Raw genomic sequence first — 10961 nt, 5'->3', positions numbered from 1 at the left:
CAGTTTATCTGTCGGCTACTTGCTGCTCATTGTGTACTGGCTGGAAAAAACCCAAAAAGAACCAACGGTGCTTATTAAGCCGTGAGGACATGAAAAGCAGGATGGTGGCTAATTGACATTGCACTTAGCCCTTTGTTCCTATAAAATATCACTGATGCATGAAGCTTTAAACTGGTCATTTCAGCTGCCTTAAACAGGCTTCATGCTAAGATAAAAACGGAGGCGGATCATGTTATAATTATTTTTTTCCCTCTGCAGTATGAATTTGTCGCTTGTACATCGTCATCAATCAACTTTGATGTTAATTCCTTGTTTTCTTGTATTTACAGTGAGATAATGTTTATTTTTTTTACTTGATTCACCCACAAAGACAATTATTGAGCGTAAACGAGTGCAGTTATTATAGTGTCACTGCATGCTTTCGGATTTTGACACTGTGTGTAATATTATCAAGTAATTCTAATGGTTTATAACAGTTTGTACTCTATACGTTTGTTTGTTTTGATAAATTGTACATGGTAGAGTTGTATAAATGAATGGGACTTGCCTTGATATGCATAATGGGAAACCCTTCCTTGATAAGTCTTCTTCAGACAGAAGTTCACGAAGGAAAGAATCCAATAAAAAGTGTTTAACATGTATAATGCTGTATGATATGATCCTCTGCTTTCTGCCGAGTCACCAGAGAGCCCATCGCACTGCCTGTGTCAGCCAATCGGCGCCATAGAGAGAGAGCGAGAGAGAGAGCACAAAGTGACTAGCAGCAAAACTCCAGCAAAGTGAGGTTGTTGGAGGAGAAGAAGTTAGCAGAGGACTGATTTGAAATGTATAGAGAAAGTGAAACTCTCGAGGAAGCACATAATACAACCGCACAGCAACTCGCTCTCCTCTTCCCTCGCAGTCGTATATATATATATACACAGTATTATCAGCGAACGCTGCATCCTCATAGTTAGCTGTGTGGGCGTCTGCTCACGGGGGTGACTTGAGGTAATTGCATGGTGATCAGGTTTCCGACCCTGCTCCACCTTCTCAGGCACTAATTGGGCTGTTTGCTGTCTGTGAAGGTCAGTGTTTGGACCAGAGAGAATATAGTTCTCACAGAGAGAAAAAAGCACACAAGACTTGAATATACACAAACCTGTCTGGGAAGAAACTGGGAGTAACTCAAAGCGAGGCAACTGCCTTAATTGCTTGAGTCGTTTCAGCTTTTCCTTGTCTGCCATGGTTACTCGTTCGAGTACGTGCACATCTCAGCAGGACAATTTCCAGGCATCACAATGCAACTTAAATTGCTTCCACCGTTGTAAACACTCTATCTGGCCACTGTTTTTGGCCATGTTCACAAAATATGGCCCGTTTTTTTTTTTTTTTTTTTTTTTTTAAAGTCCTTCCAAACCAATCTCCTCACTCCATCATGAGGGGTATTTCGATTTGCCAATAAAGCCTCTGTTATAATTCCCCCCTTTTCAAAAAAAAAGAACCTGAATGTCAGAAGTCATTCTGCTCCTGGTGTCGTTTAACCTTCTGTATTTCTATCATTACCCATGGTGAATATCATGGGTAATTTAACCTAAAAGCCCCCTTTTCTTTGTGTAATTATACCCATTACAGCAATGTGAAGAATTCCATTCCATCAACTGTCTCTGTTCCCGTGATCTCCCCGCTCAGGTTATAGATTCAGCTCCTCGCGTGTCAAACCCAGTGCCAAACTCATCGCAAAGCACGACAATGCTCACTAGAGGCTCTTTGGCAGACGGCGTCTTGAATAGATGCCTGAAAGGATTGTGTGACTCATTTAAAAAAAAAAAAAAAAACGAAGGGAAATTCACAATATATGTATGCCTTAAGGTCTGGCTGAGGAGAGATGAAATCATTTATGTGCAATTTGGTACTGTAGACACAATTATATCTGGATCTGTCATCCAAAGTCGTTGTGTGTGTGGTTGAATGGATGTTGTGCTCACATCTATGGACATAATGCAATGGTATACAATGTCTCATAATAGTGTGATTGCAGGCAGGTTTTTTTTTATACAGGAGTGAGTGTGATCACAATGTGAAAAAAAAGTGACATGAAACATGAAATATTCACAAAGCAGATGCTGATGGCTACTTTCCCCCCTGACATCAGGACATGAAAATGATCCTGGAAAACATAAATCAATCATCAATCGAGAAGAACACACACGTTTTTGGTTTTTAGCAGTGATGCTCCACAAAATTGACAGATGTCTGACATTACACGGATTGTGTCATTTCCCCATGTAAATGCCATGTATGTTGATTTATTGTTTTTACTGCGCCGTGTGTGAACGTAGTATAGTGTAGATTCAGGAAGCAGCTTATCACTATAGCCTTATAGTGAGAGGATTCGAGATTCAGCGTCTGGGAATCACACTGTAGATGTGGTTCGACTATACACTACGATATGATTTGATACAATACTATATGATAAAGTCCATATGGTTGATTTATAGTATTTTTTTATAGGACACTTTTGACCTCAAGATAAAAAAAAATCAAAAAGGTCAGAAGTGACCTATAGACCAGTGTTTCTCATGTCCCTGCATGTTTTAGATGTTTTCCCTGCTCCAACACACCTGATTCAAAATAGTCAGCTCATCAGTGAGCAGCTCTGCAGAAGCCTGATAACGACCCATTCATTTGAATCAGCTGCGTTGGAGCTGCAGGGAAACGTCTGCGTTCCCGAAGGGACCAGGTATGAGAAACACCGCTGACACAACCAAAAACACTCTGACATTCTCCTCAACATGTCTGAATTGTTGATGTGTTTCCCTTTATATAATCGAACCAGTGAAAGACCAGAGAAGCTGCACCTGCGATATCTGGAATAAGAAACATTCACAGAGACTCTTGCGCAGATGTTTAAAATGCCGTGAAAGGGATTACTCATGTTTCATGTGACCCAAACCAATTGTTAGTTGTGACATTGAATGACATTGAAATGCATGTCCTATGACATAAAAAGTGGAAAATTATTGTTACATTTCTGCAATGATATTGTAAAGCCTAATCCACGTTTGGCCAAAGATAATGTGATACAATAAGCAGTGAGAGTGTGGACACACAGGAATAAAACCTGAGAAGGTTATTCATGAGAAATGAACCGTTTAAATCTTCCCCATGGAGGGTTTTTTACTCTAAGGAAAATTAATATTTTGAGGAACACAGTTGCCTTACCTGTTTTTGTTCCACCAGGGGGACCAAAAAACAAAATACTCGCCACACTGTGGGTGAGCTGGCATTTTCTATTGTTTAATGTGCCACTATCCCTTAAACGTAAATAGATTGAATGGATAAAAATATAAATACAAATCTGGTTGAAGCTGAGAATAATCATGGGAAGAGCAGCCTTAGAGGTCTTTATGTCCAATTCCCAATCACCAATAAAATTCCAGGCTTTGTTGTGTGTTTTTTGTAGAAATCATATACCAGGTCAGCTTAATCTTGTCTGGGCTTTGGCTTCTTCTTTGAAAATCACAAGGGACTTTCACCCCTGGGAGAGTTTTTAAATCTTAGTTCTTATAGAAAACATAATGTCATAGGAGCATTTGGAGGAGCGACTGTCTATTTATGGCAGAGCAGATAAATGTTTTACAAAAACGCCAGATCCAAATGAAAATATTCTAAATAACATTTATTCCACAAGTTTCATTACAGTCAATGAATAGAATATATTGTCAATGACGGGTGTTCACTTAAGGAGATGAGGAACTGGGAGGACATGAACAGCCATCCTTAAATATAACACACCATCAATATCAAATCAATCTCACTCAGATAAACACTCATTATGCACTAAACTGACACCGGTAGTTGCTCGTATGTGTGATCGCTTACACAAAATCAGGTGTGGGTTCACTTCACACCACAGCATGTGTGCTGGAGTCAGATTTGACAGCAAAATGTGTTATGCAAACTAATATTATAACACACACACATATTAATGAGCATAAAATGGGAGTGTGAGAGCTGTGGAGACTTGTTGGTTTTACTTATGGAGGACTAATTGGTGACCACTTCAGGGTGCGACGTGTGTCCCATTAAATGAGGCAGCAGGACTATTTTTTTAAGGTCCTGCTGAAACCTGATGTTAACATTGGACAGTTTACATTTTGACATGTCTGAAGTCACCACGAGTGATTGGATATCACTTCTCTGCTTTGATTAAATTTTAGCTTAATACTTATAGTCATCGGAGATATTTTTCTTCACAATGAATCATTTACAAGGTTTGATTTAGAAGTCAATATGTTTTATAATGTATTTACTACCCCCTCAAAACACATAATGATTCAGTTCATCTGAGAGTAAAGTGTTGTTTTTTTTGTTTTTTTTCAAATGATAGATTTACTCCTAACATGTGATGCAACAGTGGAATTTAAAGAACGCAGAGCAGACTGATGCAGGATTGAAGAGTTAGTGTGAGCCTGTTGCTAATCACCAATCATCATTATGACTGTGTCATAAAAAGGACATAAAAAATGTGGCCTGCGTTTTTTTCCTTTGACAAATCAAACCCAAATGTACACAGGCTCATGAAAACTCGACAACGACTTACACGCGAGGCGTTTGGCAGCGAGGTGTTTTCAAATGGTAGCGAGGATGCTCCTTTTTTTTTTAAGTAGCGTTGCCCTATTATCTTAGCACTCCAATTAGATAGAAAGAAAAAAAAACTAAGAGATTAGATCTCCTAGCTGTGCAAGCTGGAAAGTCAGCAGCTCACAATGGCTGACTTGGCCTTGTAAACACATTTTCTCAGACAGGCTTCTTACTTCAAATGAACCAATTCGTGAACGCAACACTCTGTGCCAGTAAAGAATTAGCGATGTAGGATGAACGGATGAATGAGAGGCTGTTTAGCTGTTTGAAGATGAATCAATGGGCAGAATATTGACTTTCCTTTTACTGCAGATCTGTTTTTGGTTTCCGCTGACTTCCACATATCGAGCTTTAGCGTCTTATGATGTGTTTGTACCGAGTGGAATGGTTCAGTAAGGTACATGTTTTTGTTTGCGTTTCCATATAGTACCGAAACAACCCACCGCAAACGTTCCCAATTATCGGTACCCGAAAAACAAACAAGCGGCTCTGCTGTTCTCTGTTGTGTTGCAATGAATGTCATTGTTGGCACATATCTAACTAATAATTGTTTGGGCAGGGTTAGACATAGGCAGTCAAATGTCATTGAGAAGAGCAAAAAAAAAACACAAAACAATACAATGACCGAAATGCATCGGCCATTGTCTTATACTGTCATGCTCCGCCTTCTCTGCCTACGCCTCCTTCTTTTCCCCCTGCACTCATCTCAGCATTCAATCAGTTCACCTGCGGCAGGAGTGCACCTGCTCCAAATCCCTTCATCAAGCACCTACTTATTTCCTGGTTCTCGAGTCTCTCGTTGCCGTTTTTGTTACGTACCTCTGTGTCACGGCTCTCTTAAAGCGGAACTAGACCGGAAGTTCCTATTATCGCTGTTTTTTTTGGTGTGTATCTGCGTCATTACCTTGTTTATGAAGCCCTGACTGTTCGAAACAAACAGTTCAGCCATTGCTGAGAACGTTGTGTTTTATTGTAATCTCGGGGCTCAACGAGATCACTGAAAATCCCGTAATAGTTACGTGAGCAGCGGTTCTCCTGAACAACCGATCGTCCTGCTCCGGGCGGTAGTCCGGGCACATCCGTTTACGTACATTGAACCGCAGAAGAAGAATAACGTCCGTTGTGGAGGTGTTTCACGAGCAACAGTGTCTTCTGACTCTGGGTCTGACTCCGGTTTAAAGTCATAAAAGGGACTACGGCGGGGAGTCGTGACGAAGCTATTTTTAAACACTGTTAAAACAATGTTTTGATAATGAGGAGCAGTGCATCCGCCGTCCCAGAGGGGGGCGCTGCGCTTCTGAGAACGGATGTGCTGGATAGTACTGGCCAATCACAAGACTTCTGTCTTCTGGGGGTGAAAGTTCACTCTGAAACATTGCGGCTGAAAAACACTGTCAGAAAAGAGGATTTCTATCGGCTAGTTTACAGCAACCAGGAGGTTTTTGACCATAAAAACAAGTTAATATATGTAAGTAGACCTCCATAACTAACATATATGTGCAACAGGACCACTCTATGTGACCTTTAAAGATATCTCTTTCTCCAGTGCTTAGTAGTTATTTGTTTGTCCTCTGCTTTTGTTAACTCCTGTGCTCTCCCTACGCTCAGAACTTCCTGCATTAGTCCATGTCATCCATAAAGTCGTTCATCAATAAACTGTTAAAAACGGCATTCTGTCTTTGCCTGTGCCATGCTCTTGGGTCCAGCACCATCTCATCTTAAAATAACTCTTAAAAAGGATCCAACAATCCTTTATTTGTCCAAAAAAAAATCTAGACTTATGATTTCAGCTTTCACATACTGCCTGTTTGGATTGCAAACCACAAACAGTGAAGATGAAAGTCCAGATATCCACACCGGAAGACCCGAAGTATTGCCTGTTGCTCCCAGTGGCTAATTCATCATCTAACGATAACTGACAGCCTCCAAAATTGATTGGTAACCGGCTTCAAGTTGGTCAAAACACCACTGAAATCCTAAAAGTCTTTATTATGCAACTAAATTGATTTTTTTTTTCGCAGATCCATAGCATCTATCCCGCAGAGGTTTAGTGGATATGCACACAAACACTTTGGTTTAGTGGCGAGAGCAAAAACAATTGACTTAAAGGGGTTGAATTCACTCAAGACTGTGATCCATATTTATTATGAGACTCTAAAAGCCAGTATTTCCGCCATTAATTCTTATGTAAGAGGAGGTAGATAGCATGAAGTGGGTGTATTACTTGGGAAAAGAACAGTGATACTGAGCGTGTTTGTGGGTAGATGAAGGTCAATCCATACTTCCACCACCGTATTAGGACCAGGAGTTTGTCCAGCACCATGGAAATGTTGCTCAATATCAAATGAACTCATACGGTCAAGAAAAACTTTGAGTTCCGAAAAGGCCTGGATCCATCGCTGGACTACGCCTTTACATGAGTTCATGGCATAAAAGAACTGAATTAATTCATAAATTTAAATGTGCTTTGAACACAGCTGGTTGGCTCATTAGACTTACTTTTAACCTAAAGTACAGTGCAGTAGTAATTTCAGGAAATATGACCTTCATTTTTAGCAAATTAGTCAAATTGAAAGAAAAAGTTCAACAGCTTATTTGAAACTTGACGCAACTACATAATGTGTTTTTACATTGGCATCATACTTATATCCATATTTAACTTTTTCATTTAATCAAAATGAACAATTACATTTCTTTGTTTTTTTCGTTCCTTTCTTTCTTTGTCGCTTTTTCTTTCTCAAAGGCACAGCTGATTTTTTTTTGTTTTTATATAGAAAGAACAAAAATACATCACACTTATCATTCATCTCACATCGACTTGATCTGATTTCATATTGTTCTTTCCTTTAGGTCTGTAGCACGAAGCTACTATTATGGAATACCAAAGGCCTCGGGTCCTAAGTGAAAAGTCCCATTAATAAAGAGGAGATTACTTTCACTTGCTGTCGAGGCCCTGTGCTGCTAAAGGATTGATGCTCTCACGTTGAATCAGCCCCTTGAAAGGTCCTTCCCAAACTGTACGAGTGCCAACTGTATAGGTAATATTTTCCCCCTCTGTTATGTTTCATTTTCCATGGTGGGGGCTGTAATGGTGTGTGAGTCTTGCTTTGTTTGTCTTTCTTTTTTTTTTCTCCATTCAAGGTAAATACATAAATAAATAAATAAAAAAACATCAATGAACTATCCTGTTTCCATGAAATGGTTCACTCTTTTTCTTGGATTTGCCGGTGTAAGAGTATCAACTTCCAGTTTTCGTGGCTTGTAAATGAAACTAGAGAAACAAAAGAGTGTTTTATATATATATATATATATATATATGTATTTCAGTAATAATGTCAAAGTTGTTTTCCCTTTTTTCAATCTCTTTAAATCGATCACGTATGATGATCTGAATGATGAAATAAATGATATCGAGTCTTTAAAAAAGTAAGGACTGCTACAAACATCAACGCTGATGTCTTTTACACTAATGGCAGGGTGATGAATGCGCATCGTAGCGCTGCGCTACAAATGGTGCATCTCTGGCAAAAAAACCAGAGCAAATGAAGAAGGAATTGGTTTGTTCCCCTGGGTTTTTATGTTAGCACTGATGCAGCTTGGAGCCAAAGCCGATAAAAAAAAAAAGTGCACTGAATGTCGATTCAACTCATTCCCACTGAATTGTTATCATCAGGGCTTCAACTATTATTTTCACAATCAATTGTTATTATTAATTAATCAAAATGGCAGAAAATGGTGTTTCTATGGGGTAAATAAGACAGGAAATCTTCATATTTTAGAAGCAAATATTCTGTCTAGGTGGGCATCAGAGGTTAGGTAGGTGTCATCTGTGAGTTTCTTGATAATGACATAGACTGTTTATAAATGTAAATAGAATGTATATTTTATCCTGTGAAATCCATTCTATTTCCAAGTTTTTTTCCCTATAATACCACATCTTTTTGTCTTGGTGAGTACACTTTTTTTTTTTATTGAAGACATGATTTATTTTAAAGGTAAACTCTATTCAGACGCACGGTTCCAGGTGTTACCAGTGTTTCGTCAAGTGTGTTGTAAAGACGCCTTCAAGTACACAGGTACTTCGACTCTTCTGCAGCTGGTATAACAAATATCCCGCACTGAAGAATCCCCATCGTGCGCAGTCTGAATTACGTGTTCTCACGGCAGGGGTGGTTTTCACGCAGGAGGTTCTTATTTTGGCAAAACAACAGCTCCGAAGGAAGTTATCAACACCACTTTGGAGATAATGGGGAATCAGTCCAACTTTAGAATAAAGCAGCAGGAGAAGAAGCCAGCAACCTGTAAATGTGTAGCCAAATAAAAGAAAAACGGAGAAAAACGGAGAAAAACGGAGTTTACAGTGGAACAATATTGATATAAATTACTTTATATGAAGTTTTACCATGATAGTCACAACTATGGTGGTCTTTCTTTCTTTCTTTCTTTCTTTGGGAGTCTTTGGTCAGGTTTTGTTGTTGTCTGAGCCATCATTCAAAAATGCGGGGCTTTCTTCTGACAGGCACTGAAGCAAAGAAATGAGAAATGACTCACACAGTTTAGCTCCTCTTCATTTCCACTTGCCTTATTATTATCAAACACACGCACGCACACACACACACACACACACACACACACCTTATGCATTTCATGAATGATTAGTGATGTCTCCTCAGAAAAAAGACACTCACATCTGTAAAGTGAGGAGAGAGGTTTTTTGTCAATGTCCGCACTCCGTGACATACAGTACATTTAGTCGACTCTGACACGAGCGGAGAGCAATGGCCCCTGCGCGCCACTAATTAGCTGTCATTCATAATTGATTAAAGTCTAAATGTAAATAATAAATGGAAATTGAATTTAATTTGTAGTGTCTCCTCAATTACATACAGCCAGGCGTGGAGGCCATCTGAGGCCGGGGGTGTAAACATGGCTGCATAATCGTGTTAAAGGGGCAGAGGAGATGCTGGAGGTGTAACTTCACCTTGGAGAAGTTTTTTTTTTTCTTTCTTTGCATATTTTTTCATGAGGTTTTTCCCCCAGTTTGAGTATTGAGAAAAAATAAAGATGGGTCAAGGTCTTGGTTTTGGCCTAAGGCATCACTTCAAATCTGAGGCTGAGTAACTTTCACTTATTTCTGAAGATGATGCAGAAATAAAGTCCAAATTCCTCCTTCCTTTTTTTGACACTTATGTCTTTGTCCTACATCAAATCAAACTGAAGCAAGCCAGTCACAGTGATCTTAGGGAATTTCCAACCATGACCAACTCTAAAATGTAAGGAGGGGCTGTTGTCAGCTTTGTCTGATTTTCTGAAAAAGAGAAATATTAAAAATGGTTGAATGGATTGAATAAATAATGCTCTAAAAAATCAAAGACAACACTTTTCAACGACGCTAAAGGAAAAATCAGTCTTCAAACTTTAACTGCTGTTGCTTCTGTCTCTCTTGACATAAAACAGAGAGATAGAGAGTCATGTAGGGCCGAGAGGTAGCATTGTTTCAACTCATCTCACAATTGTTTGAGTGTAATAAACATCTGTTTAATAAATAACTTAAAAAGAAGATTTGTTTTGGCTCTTGAAAGACTTTTATTGCACAGTGAGTGAATCTGTGTGTGTACTTTTGAGGGACTTTCTCTGGCGTATAAGCACTGACAAGTAGTCGTCATGGAGCGTAAAACCTGGTCCCAGTGAGGCAAAACTTCATTTCTAAGGAACTGTTTGAATTTTGGTCAAGATGAAAATGAGATAAGATTAGATTAGATTCTTATTAAAGTTGTATTTGAAATGTATGTGTAAAATCAGTACTATAAGAATACTAATACAATGCACAAAAAATAATTCAACCCCCATTGCTGCCTACTGCTCCTAATTTAAGGAAGGTTCCTATGAAAGGATGGGTCAAATGCAGAGAAACTAATTCCAGCAGCGTGGCTGTGTGGTAATTAAAAAAAGAATATATATATATATATATATAGTACTTTAAATTAGCAACTATTAAATGTAATGAAAATGAAGGTGTGCAGACTGGGAGTGGTGATGAGCTGATCATTGACAGGTGTGCAGGGTCAGGGGGAATGAAGCACAGCACAACCATGACATTAGGCATTAACTGGTTATGGTTAAGGTTAGGGATCATGGTTTGTTTAGGCTGTCCAAAAAAAATGGAGGTCAATGCAGAGTCCAGAATCTGTGTGTGTGTGTGTGTGTGTGTGTGTGTGTGTGTGTGTGTATATATGTGTGTGTGCATTTTAGTGAAGTCCTCTGTTCAAGCAGTTTTAGTAATCACTACCAGCCAGCCACTGGTCCCCCACTTGCATTTTGGATGTGTGCATGTC

Source organism: Microchirus variegatus (genome assembly GCF_963457635.1).
Source record: "Microchirus variegatus genome assembly, chromosome: 15".
NCBI lineage: Eukaryota > Metazoa > Chordata > Actinopteri > Pleuronectiformes > Soleidae > Microchirus > Microchirus variegatus.
Note: the sequence above shows the minus strand (reverse complement) of the source record.